Source organism: Dendrobates tinctorius, unplaced genomic scaffold (assembly GCF_039654945.1).
Source record: "Dendrobates tinctorius isolate UK_male_01 unplaced genomic scaffold, ASM3965494v1 ptg000013l, whole genome shotgun sequence".
Classification (NCBI taxonomy): Eukaryota; Metazoa; Chordata; class Amphibia; order Anura; family Dendrobatidae; genus Dendrobates; species Dendrobates tinctorius.
The window spans coordinates 1,664,012-1,682,389 of record NW_027361681.1 but is presented as its reverse complement, the minus strand read 5'-3'; the positions used below and the strand labels follow the sequence as shown (position 1 = coordinate 1,682,389).

Genomic DNA, 18,378 nt, shown 5'->3' with positions numbered 1-18,378 from the left:
GTAAATGCTGTCCGTGCTGTAGGAAATCATGCTGCGTCATCTCCTAATACTCGGCCACCCTCTTCCCGAGCCACAAAACATAAAGAAAAGATTGAATGGACTCCAAGGCACAAATGTCCTGTGTTGTTGTATTGGTCAGTGAAGACGGACATTCGCCTGTCTACCAAAATCCAATGAGATCTTCTTCTTCCAGTTCTCTGGTACCTTCTGGGAACCAATGTTTTGTGCAATGACAGGGAGAAGGCCCACTGCTGCGGTGTAGATTCAGTTGCCAAATTAAGTTGATAGTGATATCTGAAAAGCAAAATGAGTGAGACCAATGGATCATTCTTCTGTATTTTTTTTTATTGTAATGATATAGTATTTGTAATGCCAACATCTGTCCAACTTTTGAGAAATATGGACTTTGGATATACTTAATTTTTTACATATATTAGAAAAAAAAAAAAGTTGTTTTGTACCTATTTAAAGGAGATGTTCACTTTTATCCAATGCTGCTCATATGGGCAAAAATACCTTTTTAGATCCATCCAAACCCAGAGTGATGCCTTAAGTTGCGTTCATTTGATATCACTAACTATTGAATTGAGACCAGACAAAAAAAAAAAAAGTTCAAAAGTGAACATCCCTTTAAGTTTTCTGCTCACAGTATTTCATTCATGCAGCACTCCGGTAGCAGATCAGATGTGAATATCTGGTTTTATATCTGCAATTTGAAGGAACATTATTTTAGGAGATTGACGACTAATATCAAGAGATGGAAGTCGAACTTTCTCTACACTGAAAAATGTTTTTAATTTTTTTTTTTTTTTTTTTCCTAGATACTGAAAATATGTATATTTGTACTTTTCTGGTGTCGTTTAAGGGAGTAAAGTACTATGAAATTTGTCAGGTTTCATCACTATGAGTGATACTTAGTAACAGTTTTAAAGCCACATCGCCTTAAAAGACCGTCTCGAGAGATATATAATGGGGTAACATTGGTGACTGACCATCTCCTCTTAAGGGATGACCGTTGTCTCATTAGTTTATCATATTTAGCCAGGTGAAATAGCATTATTAATAGATAATCTTCAGTAATTGATGCTCCTGATTAATACAATGGACTCTTCGGGCAATGGAGATGATTCCTCGCTGCTTCTCAGGACTACGAAGTGTTAATATATGGCCTTTATAATGAAGCCAGCTCTTGTGTGCAATGCCATTACTTTTTTTTATATATGACTTTAACTTTAATTAAATATGATACAGTAAAATAATGTTGGGTTTTCTAGTAAATGTCTTCAATTTGTTTCTAGTTACAAAAGACTCTGGTCGTATATTTATCGTCCCATTCACATCAATGGGTACTGCAGCTCAGCTCCTAAGAGTGACCACTACAGTGTATGGCACTGTGCTGTGTGTAACCTGGTGATCACTAGCAGATGATTGAGGAGGGGTCTCCGAATCATCACTATCAGATCGGGCCCCAACAATCTGATAATAATGATGTATCCCAAGAATGGTCCTGGACAACCGTTTTAAGGTCTCCTGACCCCTTTGGGAAAATAAGGATTGGGAATAGATTTTAAAATCAATCACCTATTCCTTGTGACCTCCAGGCAGGTGAGTCTGGCAGCGGCTTGCTCCACTTCCCCAACAGAGACCACGTGAACGTGGACTTGAGACGAGGGGTTGTGTATGGGGGATCCGGAGAGAGTCCTCAGCCTGATCGCTCGCATATGGACATTTTTAGACGGGATTATCTGGAGCCAACATTAAAGTTTTTCACCTCTGAGTTGGTCTTGACTTTTTTCCCTTTGTTTGCTCAATGACATGATCTGCAGTCAAAGAAACCTATCGTCACCACGTCTTGATTATACACACACACACACACACACACACACACACACCATTACCAATCTGTGACGGAGCTTACACAGCCACAGCTCTCTGGCGCCCCCTCCCTTACCCTCAGGTCAGTCCAGGATAAGTAGTTGACAGAGAGGCTGCCATGTCACGTACTGGTTATCGGGGCACACAGTCAGTGTGTGTGTTTGTGTGTGTGTGTATGTATATATATAATCTTTAATTATTGTGTGTACACATGATCTTTCCTCCGGTCCATCACTGCCAGGATCCCTCAATAACACCAGGACGGTAGGCTGCCACCAGTTCCTTATTCGATATAAGCCCGGTCTGTTAACAAGCATATATCGGGTCAGAAACCAACCCCAGGTAGCGTATAAGTACAAGCCGAACTCACGGACGTGGGAAGTTGGGTTTCGATATAAAAGTGCAGCCCCAAATTAATTGATACTTTAATTGCCGAAAGGCACCCTAGATAATAAAATTATATACAGATATTACAGCCAGAAGTACAGATAAAAGTAGGGTACAGGTATGGGGACAGCAGGTAGCTGTATGTGTCACGTTACCATTCTATAACTTGTGGATGGAGGGAAGCTCTCGTATCCACAGGCACCTTCTTAGTTCCTGGTCCATCTCCACATGTGACGTGACAAGGCTTCCATGGCAGAACAATAACTCCTAGCTCGTCTCGTCCTCCCCCCCATATTTGCCACGGCCCCTCTGGGCTGGACTGAATTCTCCTCCCTTGTCCTCCTAGCTGAAATAAGTCCCAATATCTAGGATGGGTCATAACTTTCTGGGGGCAGTCCAAACGGAATGACTGACGTCTCAGCCGGTTCACTGGGGCTGGACCGATATGGTGAGTCAGTCTCGATAGCTCGGAATCCGGGACCGCTAGAGAAAGATGAGATGCAGGGGTGTGTGCAGAGGGCTCCCAGGGTTCTGGTGGTATATTGGGCTTAACCCTGAGATTCATGATACTCTCGTAATTCATCTCTAGGTGTCAGTAATGCTTGGGCTGAATCTTCCATTGATGTCTAATTGATATTGGCTGCCTTGCATAAAAGACAGCAGGGGGTCCCAGCTCTGCTCCTCCTTGCCCTTATTAACACGTGTCCTCTAATTCTCTGGCCAAATGGCAAGGTTCTGGTCTGGTGGGGGGGGGGCACTTCAGGAGTGAAGGAAGATCTCTGGACAATATATTGGGCCCGAATTAATAAATCCAAAATGAAGTTTCCCTCATCCCTCACAATCAGCCATCAGGAATCTGGTGTCGGGTTCTTTTTCAATCTGAATTGCCTCGTAAACCTTCCCAGTTGGTGACGTGGCTTTTGCTCTGTTGACAGAGCCCTTCGCTTGTAGGAGAAGATTTTACAGTATGCAAATATATACAAATGTACAGTCACTGCCGCCTGACATCATGGTATTTATAGAGGAAGCTTGTCCTAAACATTCGGACTGTATATATTTACAGAACTATAAGGTCTATTCTTGTTTGTATGGTAAATGCTCCTGTAACGTCACGGCCCTGTGGATAATAGATGACATACACACGCAAAGACGTGAATATCGGTCACTACTTGCACCTTGTACCCAGACTGTGGCTGCTCCTGTAATCTTGCATTAGAAGTTATGGAAGAAGTGAATGGCAATACTCATCCACTGCATAGAAGTTATTCTGGTCCTGTATGGAGGCTGTGGTTACACCTAATGGTGCGTGAGCTGTCTTGGATGAGCAGAGACGCAATGTCAAGCTCTTGTGCCCCGATGTAAAACGTGTAATTGGACTCGGGTGGAGGACACCAGGGGAATTTCCAGCCTGAAATACATTTCCTTTGCAGTGGCCATGAATGGGATGGTTATGCCAAAGAGAGAGCTAATCTTTTGCGTTGTTCCCCTCATGGGGACCCTCCTTTCTAATGTCTTCATGACCTTTTAGAGAATTTGGAAACCAATTCTCTAAATTTGATTCAATTGCATTACCACTTTATCATCAATCCAATGGGCAGGTGATAACTGGTATGGTAGATTGTGTTAGGCCACGTTTCTGGGAGTCTCTCAATCTGGTATGTTCCCCTTTTGTGTCCAGCAGCACAACCCCAGTCACACTTGCTGCCTGCCGCCTCCCAGCCAGGGGTAGAACCAATGGACTATCACTGATCCTCTGTAGACGTGATACTGAAGCTGGAATACGCCTTTATTGGATCTATGGCTTTTTCAGGGAGTGTACAGCAAATTCCTAGGATTCAAGCATATTGAATGAAGCAATGATTCAAATATTTGCCTGTTCCTATCAAAAACAATGAAGAGACTATTATATTTGAAAAATGTTGGTAATGTGACCAGCCGCTCACCACATCTATCTGCGCTACCGTGAGCAAGAACACATCATTCCCTATTGTGATTGTAGTAGATAGAGAAAACCCTCAGTCACGTGCAGGTGCTCCCTGAGCCTCTGATCTGAATGGGGACTGTGGATAACACTTGGTTGTTAAGCATCATGTTCAGATCTGCCAATCTCTCTTAAAGGCTGAAATGGACACCCCAGGATGTAACTAGCAATATCGACAATCAACAGGAAAGACTTTTAATATATCAATCTAACAGTGCCTGACTGAATGTCGAAAATTACCCGAGGTGTAACGGGACCACAACACTGACAGTCAGATGGCTGAATGTTTAACTACATCTGACCACTAATATCACAGGGGTAGAGACCTAGCGAAGGATCAGTGTAGTGAAAATATGTATGCAAGTAACTAGCATATGTTTCCAGGCTGCAGCTCCTCACAAAGGTCACACATATGTTATCCTGAGAAAAGGCAGCTTCCTGGTCTCGGTCCCCAGGGGGCCTTCCTGAGAACACACAGAACTGGGACATTTTACAACTCTGATGCTTTGAGGGCAGATGGCAAATGGGACTTATTTGCAGCCTGACAATTTCTATTTACTATGGGAAGGAAAAGCTATGACAAGAACCTTTAGAAAAGATCATTTATTCATTGGTAAAGTAGTCATGGTCCAGTCACAAACCAGGAATTAGTATATAAACATGAGAGGCTGGTCTAGAAATGTGATCTTCAGGCTAAACCATAAAATTAGGCCCATACACAAAGAAAGTCGTTCACAGACTGAGGGACAGCCAAGCTGATGTGAGCCATTTCATATTCATACCCCATCAGGGAGCAGGATACCAGACTGCAAGCTGTAGCTATTTCTGTAAGTTTCTCCATTTTGTTTTTATAACCATTTTGTATATTTGTATGTCACTTTTTATTTCCAGATTTTTATATCCTTTTATTGTAAGCACTGTACCTTTTCTATTAAAGCTTAAAACTTTAAGTCTGAACCTTGTATGCTCTAAATGAATCCATAGCCTTAGGCCTCTTTCACACTTCAGTTTTTTACAATCAGTCACAATCCGCCAGGTTTTGCAAAAAAACGGATCCTCAATTTTCTTTTGAGGATCCGTTTTTTTCCCCATTGACTTTCATTAATGGCGGATTGTGACGGATTGTTGTTCGTTGTATCCGTTTTTTTTTGAGGATCCGCCAAAAGTTTCTGTCCGTCACCATCCTCAAAGTTTTCAAAACGGAGCTTGCAACGTTTTTTTTCTCTGGCGGATCCTCCAGACACTCATTTAACCCGAAATTCTCTCTCTCTCTCTCTCTCTCTGCTGGTTGTACAGTACCATTGCTTCCAATGGTAAAACCAAAAACGCTGTGCACATGCTGTGGATTTTTCCGCGCGGATTTGCAGCAGGTTACAATCCGCAGCATGTCAATTCTTTGTGCGGATTCCGCTGCGGTTTCACAACTTCACCATTGTGAGGTGTGAAACTGCAGGCTAATCTGCAGGTAAACCGCAGGTATTTTGACCTGCGGATTTACCTTCGGATTTTCCCAAATCCGCAGCACCTAAAACTATGTGTGGACATAGCCTCATGCTACCATTGCAGCATAGGACAGAGGTTGAATGTTGGACTGAGTGAGAGGAGACAGATTAACCCTTGCAGGTGCAACCCCAAGTCAAGTCATGTGAGGAGAAGCAGTTACGTGACAAATTGATGGCAGAGCGGTGGGATAGAAATAAATTCTATTAGAGCATTAGTGCATGGTTTAAGCAATTATTCCCTGTACTAAAGAATTGGTATCCTTGCGAGGAGTGCACCAGTTCTACAAGGTTCAACTCAGTGCTTACTTTGACATACTTGCAAATAGTTTCCTTTGCCTGTTATTCTTTTCTATCTTTTGTTTGGCAAAAGACTGTTCGTTCATAGGGCAGCCCTGTACAAGAAGCAGAGCAAAGATTCTCTGATCGACCTCTGTGAGCAGAGAGGAATAGAGAAAGCTGATATGCGCCTTGGTCGAGCAGGACATACTAGCAAATTACTGAAGCACCTGGCAACGGAGAGAGTGCACTTCGGAGAGACCCACCAATGCCATCTCTTGCACCGGAGATACCTTCTGGAGGTGCCAGTAATGCCAGTACTGAGGAGCCTATGGACTTTACTTTACAAATGGCCTTACAACAGCTGGGAATAAGTGATCCCAATCTGCGCCTGCAGCTTATTCTACAGTACCGAGAGGCTGCAGCAGAATGCCAGGACCAGGATGAGGGAGAGGCTGCTGCTGCAGAATGCCGGGACCGTGCTGAGAGGGAGGCTGCAGAACGCAGGGTGGAGAGAGCTTTCAAGCTTCAGATGGCTCAAATAGAAAGGGGTAACATCCTCAGCTAACCCCCTCCCAGGACATAAATCCAAAGAGACCACATTTGGAAAACTTCCCTGTAATGGAGAAGGATACGGACATAGATCCTTTTCTTCGTGGGTTGGAAAAAACCTGCAGGCAATACCATCTACCCTGTGAGCAGTGGGCACAGTATCTAACTCCAGGGCTGAGAGGCAAAGCCTTGGAAGTTTTCACTGGCTTCCCACAAGAGCTAGATGGGAACTATGAGGCCATAAAAGAGGCCCTGATAAGGAAATACAACCTAACCCCAGAAGTGTATCGGAGAAAGTTCCGGAACCTACAATGTGGATCAACTGACAGCTATGCGGATGTCGTAAGTACCTTGAGGACCACGTTCCACCAATGGATCAGGGGACTTTCCGTTAGCAGTTTTGAGGACTTAACGGATCTTATGGTCAAGGATCAATTTCTTCATATGTACCCCACGGATGTACGACAATTTTTGTGTGATCGAGAGCCACAAACTGGCTGCAAGGTTTGCAAACTGTTATGTGGCTAACAGGATGCCTGGGGTGAGGAAGCCATCAGGATTCAGCTGGAAGGGATGTAAGCCAAACTGGGACCTTTCTCCCTTTGCCGGCCAATCACCAGTGCTGTCCAAGCCCACCTTCTATGGGGTCCCGGGAACTAGACATTCTTTAGGCGATGCATGCCGATGCTTCTCCTGCAACAAAGTGGGACATGTTAGCGCAGTCTGCCCTGATAGGGAGAAACGCCCAACTACAACCTCAAAGCCGTCTGGTTCCCCACCTTCTGTCCTCTTTGTGGCTGGCTCTGATGTGAGGACCAGTGAGAACTGTCAGTCTGTCACTGTTGGCAATAAAGTTACCGTTGGCCTCAGGGACGCTGGAGCAGAGATAACTCTGGTGCATCCAGAAATGGTAAACCCTGCAGATATCATACCAGGAAAGACTGTCTATAACCGGGATTGGAGGGGTCAGCCCGGCCGTGCCCATGGCCCGTGTGTACCTGGACTGGGGAGCACGGAAACGACTGAGAGAAGTGGGAGTATCAGAGGCTATTCCCACCAATGTATTGCTAGGCACAGACTAGGGGAGGATGAGGTCCCACTATGTACCTACCTTGTAAATAAATGCTACAGAGCAGAGAAGGTGGAAGCAAGTGACCCACCTGAGATCCCATGCGAGGAGGGAAAATGTACCAATGCACAGGAATGTACGTATGTGGCAGCTGTGACCCAGAGTCAGGCTGCAGCTCAGAAGTCTGCGGCTCAGACTCAACCCCAGAGATTAGAGGATGAGTCTCAGACAGAACTGCCAAAAAAGGAGGGCTATACTATGGCCTGGGAGTCTCCTTGCAAGGCAGACCCACTGAGGTCCCTGATAACCGACACTGAAGACTCAGCTTCAGACCAGAGACTGGCACTCACACTAGGCCAGGGGCTGCAGACTGACAGAGCTTCCCGAAGACCCTGCGGACAGATGTCAGTCTGGAGAAGCTCAAATGGCTTGCAGACCAACCCCTACTACTTTTGACAAAGAGAGAATAGACTGGGACCAGGGCAGACTGTATAAAGAGACTCTCCCCACAGATACTACAGAACCTTGGGACTGTAAAAAGCGGCTGGTCGTTCCTTATCTATTTAGGGAACAATTATTGAGAATTGCTCATGAAATTCCTTCCTCTGAACATCTTGGAATACAAAAGACTAAAGTTCGCCTGACATATAACTCTTATTGGCCCAAGATGAGGACAGATATTGCCAATTACTGTCGATCGTGTGTAGTTTGTCAGAGAGTTGGAAAATCTGGGAATATATAGAAAGGACCATTGATACCACTGCCAGTGATTGATGAGCCTTTCCAACGAGTGGCTGTGGCTATCATAGGGCCACTTGCAATACCTAGCATCTCTAGCAAAAAGTTCATCCTCACAGTGGTGGACTATGCTTCATGATATCCATAAGCTGTGGCACTCTCCTCCAACCGAGCAGACAAAGTGGTGGATGCTTTACTGACTGTTTTCTCTCGTGTGTGCTTCCCCAGCCCAGGGAAATTTTAACCGATTAGGGAACCCAATTCATGTCCAATCTGATGAAAAGCCTCTGCGAAAAAATACAAGTGCAGCATTTTGTGGCCAGCGCCGACCATCCCAAAACCAACGGACTCTGCAAGCTTTTTAACAGGACATTAAAACAAATGCTCAAATTGCTGGTGGAGACTGAAGGAAGGGACTGGGAGTGGTACCTCCCCCATCTATTGTTTGCGTACAGAGAGGTACCCCAGGCATCTACAGGATTCTCCCCATTTGAATTGGTTTGAATTGGAGGGTCAGGGGGCCACTTGATTTGATTAAGGACTGTTGGGAGGGCGACCCCAAACTTGTGGGCATCTCGGTGGTCGAATATGTACTGCGACTCAGAGAAAGAATGCAAAAACTGAGCAACCTGGCCCAAGAGAACGTGACCCAGGCCCAAATCAACCAGAAGGTCTGGTATGACCGTAATGCCAGACTGAGGGCCTAAGAGGAGGGGCAGAAAGTTTGGGTATTGGTCCCTATGTTACAGAATAAATTACAGGCCACATGGGAGGGACCATACACTGTACACAAGCGACTATCTGATGTTAATTACATGGTGACCCTAGATGAACATGCAAAGCGTCAGAAAGTATTCAATGTAAATTTGTTGAAGGCTCATCACGACAGGGAGGCCTGTGTCTTACCTGTCTGTAGCCTGCTTGAAGAGGGGGAGGCTGATCTGTTACTAGATGTGGGGGCTGGGACACAGTATATGGAGTGCCTGGAGTCAGCAGAGTTTAACCCTGAGCTATCCCACAGAGGTCTAAGCTGATGGGGGTGCTGAACGAGTTCACAGAAATCTTCACAGAAATCTTCACAGGGAAGCAAGGGAGTACTCAATTAGCAACTCACCATGTACAATAGACACTGGTTCCAATCCCCCAGTACCGCAGTCTGCATACCGGGTGTCAGCAGAGGTGAAGGCACACAAGTAGGGGAAATGCTAAACCTCAAGGTAACACAAAAACCCCAGAGTGCCTGGGCCTTGCCTGTGGTTCTTGTCCCCAAAAAGGACCGTACTACCAGGTTCTGTGTAAACTACAGGAAATTAAATCTACTTACTACATGTGAGGTCTATCCCATGCCGATGATAGATGAGCTGTTAGAGCAGCTAGCTAATGCATTGTACCTCACTATCATGGACTTAAGTAGAGGATATTTTGGCAGACACCCCTGACTAAAGAAGCTCAGGAGAGGTCTGTCTTTATAACGCCATTCGGGCTGTTTTAATTTCTGGTGATGCTATTTGGTATTAAAAATTGCTCCTGCTACCTTCCAGAGGTTGGTTAATCACTTATTGGAAGGATTTGATTTGGTTCTGCCATTGCTTATCTCAATGATATAGCCATTTTTAGTAATTTTTGGGAGGAAGACCTTGTAAATCTTGCTCAGGTGTTGCAAAGGCTTAACACTGCAGGTCTTACTGTTAAGCTGGGGAATGTCAGGTAGCCATGCGGGAAGTACAATACCTTGGACAGGGCCGCCATCAGGGCATTACTGCCATGACAGGCATATGGGGCCAGGTGGGCAGATAGGGCCCGCACTGGGCCCCGTCTCCTCTGCTCACCGGGCCCCTACCAGCAGGCTAAACCGGGCCCTTGGCGGCACTGCGGCATTCAACGCTATTGACGTGCGGGCCCGCGTCCGTACGTCAATAGTTAACAGCCGACAACCAATCGGAAGCTGGCAGCTGACGTCAGCCGCAGCACGCACCTCACCGGCATCTGAGGTCATTGTCAGTCGCCGGCGAGTGTCCGCTTCAGCTGCATGGAGGGAGCTTCGCCGCAGGAGCGTGACCAGGTAAGAAGAACTTGTTTGTGTTTTTTTTATTGAGAGTGGCAATCCGGGGGGCCCGGGGCAGACTGTGAGACACGGGGGCAGAATGCTGGACATGGGGGCAGAATGCGAGACACGGGGGCAGAATGTAAGACATGGGGGCAGAATGCAGGACACGGGGGCAGAATGCAAGACACGGGGGCAGAATGCAAGACACGGGGGCAGGACACGGGGCAGAATACAAGACATGGAGGCAGTATTCGAGACACTGGGGGCAGGATTGGAGACATTGGGGGCAGGATTGGAGACAGATGGGGCAGGATTGGAGACACTGGGGGCATGATTGAAGACACTGAGGGCATGATTGAACACACTGGGGGCAGGATTAAAGACACTGGGGGCAGATGGGGCAGGATTGGAGACAGATGGGTCAGGATTGGAGACACGGGGCAGAATGGAGACACAGGGGGCATGATTGGAGACACGGGGCAGGATTGCAGACATGGAGGCAGGATTGGAGACACGGGGCATGACTGGAGACATAGGGGGCAGAATGGAAATATGGGGCATGATTGGAAACACACGGGGCAGAATGGAGATACGGGGCATGATTGGAGACAAAGGGGGCAGGATGAAAGACATGGGGGCATGATTGGAGACACTGGGGGCATGATTGGAGACACATTGGGGCAGGGTTGGAGACAGATGGGCCAGGGTTGGAGACAGATCATGCAGGATCATGGGGCAGGATGGATACGATGGAGAGAGATGGAGCAGGATGGGGAGATCATATGGGGCAGAATGGATACTCATGAGGGTGGGATGGGAGAACATATGGCTGAAGCTAAGAATGAGACACACGGGGGCCAGGATGGGGGATATTATTACCATAGGGGGTTAATTAGGGGATATTATTACTGCATTGATGTATTTATTTTATTTTTTGAGTATACTGTTTTAAATGGGGGGGCAGTCTGGTTACTGTGTAGAAGCAACAAATATAAACCTAGCACTCAACTTAAAGGTATGGCCGGTGGACACCGCATCTGGAGGCACGTTTGCCCCTCTCCTATATACTGACAAGCTCATTACCTTAGAGAGATTATTCTCCTCAATGCTTAAAGCACCATCGTCCTTTCTGATAGATGCCTATAAGCTCTACACAATCTATATACCACACATAACTGAAGAAGGTCACATTGACCGAAACGTCTTTTTTCGTGAACTACAATAAACCGCCTTACAAATACCTTTAAGTTGAGTGCTAGGTTTAAATTTGTTGCTTTGACGGTTTGGGAACCTAACCTTAGCACCATCTTGAGTTGTGCTCACGGTGTTCTTTCTATTTGTTACTGTGTAGAGTGATACTATGTTGCCTTTTTTTCTTCCATGTGGTGTAATGTATAAGTTGGGAAAAAAATAAGTAATGTGTTCTGTAAGCAGAGCTCTACATAACTGTGTTATTTCCTGCAAAGACGAGTCCTGGCTAGAAGAAGTGATGGTGGTCTGTGCTGGATGAAAGATGAAAAACAAAGATGAAGGACTTCACCTAGAGACGTCACTGGTGAGTCAGTGTGTTAACTATACACTGACACTATACACTGTAAACTATATACAGAGCTCCTGTGTATAATGTCACCAGTGATCACTGTATAACCTCTACACAGACACTGCATTCTAAGTACAGATCTCCTGTGTATAATGGCACTTATGGTGATAGTATTGTTTTTTTTATTACTGATCGGTATTGTAGTATTCAGTCACTATGTGGTGGTAATATGTGGTCTGGACATGGTGTTGCGTTATTTGTCCCTTGTATGTGCTATTATTTGGTCATTGTGTGGTGGTAATATGTAGTCTGGTCACGGTGCGGTGGTATTTATTCCTTGTATGTGATATTATTCAGTCACTGTGGTGGTAACATGTGGTCTGGACATGGTGCAGTGGTATTTGTTCCTTGTATGTGATATTATTCGGTTACTGTGGTGGTAATATGTGGTCTGGAAAAATAGAAGTGGATCCAGCTCACTCACAGGGCTCATTTAAAAATTAGAAAATTTTTATTGGATAATCCTTAAAAAATTCAAAATGACAAAACAGACATCTCAGATGGCACAGCAATGACAGGGGTGAGCTGGATGTTCTCTTTTGTTTTTGCTAATATGTGGTCTGGACAGGGTGTAGCGGTATTTGCTCCTTGTATGTGATATTATTGTTCATTTTAAAAATTGAAAAATAAATAAAAATATACCTAAATTGTATTGCATATTTTAACAAATATTTAATAGGTTACAGTAGAGTAGAGCTCGGGCAAAAGTGTCTACTGTGTTATGGTGGCGGCTTAGAAATCTTTTGGCCAAAACAAAAGCTTCCGGCTATATGTGTGATCTGGTGATGGGAACTGTTAATGTGTGATTGGTGAGAAGTGGAGTTTTCCAAGAGAGACCGGTGCGAATGTGGACAGTTTGAGGGGTGGAACCTGGGCGGAGTCTCAAGGGGGCCCCAAAAATTTTGCCAGTATGGGGCCCCGAAATTCCTAGTGGCAGCCCTGACCTTGGACACCGGGTGGGGGAAGGACTGCTAAAACCTGAGCCAGGGAAGGTAGAAGCCATTACAGCCTGGCCCATCTCACGAACCAAGAAGCAGGTACTGTCCTTCCTGGGTACGGCTGGCTACTATAGGATGTTTGTGCCAAACTACAGTGCTCTAGCCAAGCCGTTAACTGATCTGACCAGGAAGAAGCTCCCCCAAATTGTTTCCTGGACTCCTCAATGTGAGGAATCATTTTCTGCCCTAAAGACAGCATTGGTTAGTTCACCCATTCTTCAAGCCCCAGATTTCACTCGCAGGTTTGTAGTGCAGACAGATGCCAGCACCTATGGGCTAGGTGCGGTTCTCAGCCAGGTGAACCAGCAAGGTGAGGAGCACCCAGTTCTCTACTTAAGCAGTAAACTTCTACCCAGAGAAGTGGCTTATGCCACCATTGAAAAGGAATGTTTAGCAATTGTGTGGGTTCTCCAGAAACTGCAACCATACCTCTATGGGTGCAACTTCACCATGATAACAGACCATAACCCATTGAGTTGGCTCAACAGAGTAGTTGGGGACAACGGGAAATTGCTTAGATGGAGCCTGATATTACAGCAATATGATTTTATAATTCAACATAAGAAAGGAATTGATCACGGCAATGCTGACGGCTTATCTCGCCAAGGCAGGGCGGAACCAGATACGCGCTCGGGAGCTGACCTGTAAGTTAACTCCCATGCATAAGGAGGGAGGTGTAGTGGAAATATGTATATGTATGGCCGGCAGGTAACTAGCTTCCAGGCTGCAGCTCTTCACAAAGGTCACACAAATGTTATCCTGAGAAAAGGCAGTTTCCTTGTCTCGGACTCCAGGAGGCCTTCCTGAGAACACACAGAATTGGGACATTTCACACCTCTGATGCCTTGAGAGCAGATGGCAAATGGGACCTATTTGCAGCCTGACAATTTCTATTTACTATGGGAAACAAAAGCTAAGACAAGAACCTTTAGAAAAAATAATTTATTCATTGGTAAAGTAGCCATGGGCCAGTCACAAACCAGGAATTAGAATATTAACATGAGAGGATGGTCTAGCAATATGATCTGCAGGCTAAACCTATAAATTAGGCCCATACACAAAGAAAGTCGTTCACAGACTGAGGGACAGCCAAGCTGATGTAATCCATTTCATATTCATCCCCCATCAGGGAGCAGGATACCAGACTGCAAGGTGTAGATATTTCTGTAAGTTTCTCCATTTTGTTTTTATAACCGTTTTGCATATTTGTATGTCACTTTTTATTTCCATATTTTTTAGATCGTTTTATTGTAAGCACTGTACCTTTTCTATTAAAGCTTAAAATTTTAATAAGTTGGAACCTTGTATGCTCTAAATGAATCCATAGCCTTAGAGTGTATGATCCTGGTGATTGACATAAAGTAGTAGTATTTCCGGGACTCATTGCCCATGTGTTCCGTGAGTGGTGGCAGTGTGTATGAAGCGGGGTGCGTGGTCTGTGTCAGGGTGTGATTTATGCTCCCAGTGCAGCATAAGACAGAGGTTTAATGTTTGACTGACTGAGAGGAGATAGATTAACCCTTGCAGGCGCAACCCCAAGTCACGTGCTGAGAAGCGGGTACGTGACAAATTATACATCTGACCACTAATATCACAGGGGTAGAGACCTAGCGAAGGATCAGCTGTACAGAAGAACAGATAACCTCATCAGATTTATGGAACGTCCTTGGAAAAATCCTAGAGTGGTTGCCTCAATGTACAAGTCCTACATGGGGACTCAATAAAGGCAGCATAAAGCTACAAGGGCAAAGGTCACATCGTCCTGGAGTAAAAAACCCCAAAGATAATTACAAACTGTCGTCCTGGAAACATTAAACCACAGTAATCCCGAGCAGATAGTCACTCAGCAAATGGTAATGACTGCACTGACCGCCAGCTGCAAGGAAAATCATATGTGCGAAACAACATCGGCGTCATTATCCTGTACCCCGACTGTCAGTGTCTTCATCCTGTATCCCCATTGTCAGCATCATCATCCTGTGCCCCAACTGTCTGTTTCTTCATCCTGTAACCCTAGTATCAGCGTCATGCTGTACCCTGACTGTCAGTGTCTTCATCTTATAATCCCAGTGTCATTATCCTGTACCCCAACTGTCCATGTCTTCATCCTGTTCTCCAAGTGTTATTATCCTTTACCTCTAGCCTCGTCATCATTATCTGGCACCCCGAGTGTCAGATACCCCATTGGTGCAGCCTCACAGTGGTCCAAAAGAGGGAAGGGGCGACTTCCACCTCCAAAGAAGACAGGAGTCTATATCAGAGACACAGATGTGTGTATTATGATATTGGACTGCATACGGTTCTTGTACAGGGGCCCTGTTCTGTGTTATGTCTGCACCTGCCTGTATCCCAAGCATTAATATGTCATTGTCTTGTGCCACAAGTCCTTGCCCTGTACCCTAACAGTTTGTCCTTGACATAATTTTCAGCTGAACAGCTTTCCGCTTAGCTTGACTAAAAGAGATAACATCCACCAACCCCACAAATGACGCCTCCGATGTTAAGGCCCTTTTACATTTAGCGATGCACCAGCGATCCGACGAGCGATCCGACCCGGTCAGGATCGCTGGTGCATCGCTAAATGATCGCTAGTGAGCTTTCACACAGAAACATCTCACAGCGATGCAGCAGCGATGCAGCAGCGACGCAGCGCACGATACTCACCTTTCACATACAGCGATCCTGACGTCCTCCCGCCCGCGTCCAGCGTCGCTCGTCGTCACAGCAGGAAGCCCAGCAGGAAGCGCCCGACGAGAAATGGAGCCGGACATTCTCGCGCGATCAGCGATGGACAGCGGGGGAGCCGGTCGTTGGTAAGTATCACACATAGCGATATCGCTAGCGATATCGCTATAACGTCACAAAACCGGTGACGTTTTAGCGATATTGCTAGCGATATCGCTTAGTGTAAAACCCCCTTTAGAGAACATCAAAAGTCTATTTCATACTTTGCTTATATCTCCATGTAATCCACCACCCAATAGTATCTGGAATGACACAGCAGGTATTGGGGGTAGCAGCTGATGTCATTTTTACAACTCTACATCCAGGTATAAATCAAGGTAGAATTTTGTACCTTAGAGAAAGTTCAGATAACAGATAATAAAATTGCCTTACTCACTGAGATTTAGTGAAGTCCAGGGCAGAGGTTGTGTTTTCTTATGATTGGAGGAGCAATGATTATATTGATCACTGCTGCTGATAACATTCTGCTGCTCTGCAGCCTCCACTAGGGGGAGATCTCTGCATACATAGTTATGATGGTGGCTGTCAGAATCCTTTGTGGAATTTCAGCAGATCATCTCTATCATAGATTATTTTTTGTGATATGGCCTCGCTGTAAAACTTACTTTGATGAGAATATTCAGCTGATTATCCCACTGATGACTCTCCGTGACTGGCGCAGTCTTCCGGCTGGGTGAACAGTAACCATCTAAATACTCATGACTATAATCGGGGTTAATTATTACCCATAAGTACCCACTCTCTGTGTTCTTTACCTTACACTCCCAATCTAGAAATTCTACTGGCCACAATAAAAAATCCCATTAAATGGACATGCATCAGGGACAGGAAGCGAAGGTCATTACCACAAGACACTTCATTAACCAACTCCTGAGCGAAGCAAAGTATCACCGAGCAGTCACGCCTGAAAACTGCAACATAGCAGAGCATGATATCTAGAGGTAATAAGGAATAGCCGTTAGCAAGTCTTGCAACTGCACAGCTAACAGGTAGTGATGAGTGAACAAGTTCTGATAACATGTTATCGGAGTATCTTGGGCATGCTCGAATAATATGTTCAATAACATGCAGCCATAGGGACTCGAACATATTATTCGAGCACGCCCAAGATACTCGGATAACACGTTATCTGAGCACGTTCGCTCATCACTAGTAAGTAGCAGAATTTTGAACGAAGCTCTGGATGTGACTGCAGTAGACATACAATACAGAAAAGTAGGATATTTGCAAAATTGGTAAATTAAAAGGTTTTCTGCTTTCGATAAACCTCTCTCGACCAGCTGCAGTGTTGTTGTTTTTTTAACTCACCCTTCCCGGGTCTAATGTGGAGTCTCCACCGCTGCTCATGCTGACTGCTGTTGTCTGTAGCAGTGACGTCATGTCAACACCGCTGCAGCCAAAAACTTAGCTCAGCGACTCTGCCCAAGTGAATTCCCTGAGGCTCTAAGCTTACTGATTGGCTGCAGCGCTGTCTACATGACGTCAGTGCTGCAAACAATAGCAGACACCAACGGTAACAGAGGTGAGGACTCTGTGCTGGACCTGGGGAGGGTGAGTAAAGTACATTTTTTTGTTTGCTTTATTTTAAAACAAACTGCAGAAGAGGAAAGTGGTTTTCCAATCTAGAAACCCCTTTAAAACTCGTCTCCATCCACATAGTAACATTTGTGAACATTCCTCTTCACACTATGTCACCTGACAAAGCATCATTTTTTGCTCCAGTGTAAGATATACCCTGCTTCCGCTCTTCTCTACATTGTCCAGTCTTGTGCATGTTACTCCTATATTTGCACCATCCTACAGTGAGATCAAACATCAACATAACATCCACATTTATCCTAGTAGCTAGTGTCCAAAGTTCCACCTCAAAGTATATGGGGAGTAGGATCTATTGCAGAACAAGCAAGCACTGTGGCAGGAGGGACAGCTCAGACTATAGACTCATTCATTGCAGGTATTTACTGTACAATGACAGGTCCGTGACAGATAGGGATTGTCTGGCGGTCACAATGGAGAACCTGCATGTTAGGTGTAAGCCCTGTGCAAGAAGGGCCTGACAATGACAGACTTTGTTTGGCTACTGTGAGATGAATGCCGGCTTTGTGCTGAGAAGCAAGTTTATCCTATGTTATGTATCGCTGTGTTCATGATCAATGGGATGCCAAACACACTGGTGAAGCAGATGGGACATAAACATAGTCTATTCTGCAAGTATGGATTCTGTCATGCCGAAGAACAGAGGAGGCAGAAATCAAATGTCAGGGACTGGAAATCACATAAATAACACACGATACTTAAAATGCACAACGAAAAAGCTTAAAAGACGCACTGCCGAGCACCTTTCAAATATAGATAATAAGAACCATTCCTATTCAGGTGCTGCTAGACATTTTGCAACTACGCATGATGGTGACACCATTATTTGAAGTTTTATGGTAATGAAAAACTGCCCTACCCCAAAAGGGGAGAGAGCTGGCAGAGACACCTAGTCCTACATGCGGCTTTTTGGATATTAACTCTCAACACGAACTTCCCAAATGGCACAAATTTTTTTTAAAAAACATCTTTTTAATGTATATTAGTTGTCATTTGTGGAGACACGAAGGTC

At 45.2% G+C, this 18,378-nt stretch overlaps 1 pseudogene; it reads left to right on the top strand.

Moving 5' to 3' along the window:
• Nucleotides 1-44: 44 nt before the first annotated feature.
• On the top strand, nt 45-14,325 carry LOC141067794 (uncharacterized; annotated as a pseudogene).
• The last annotated feature ends 4,053 nt before the right edge of the window (nt 14,326-18,378 follow it).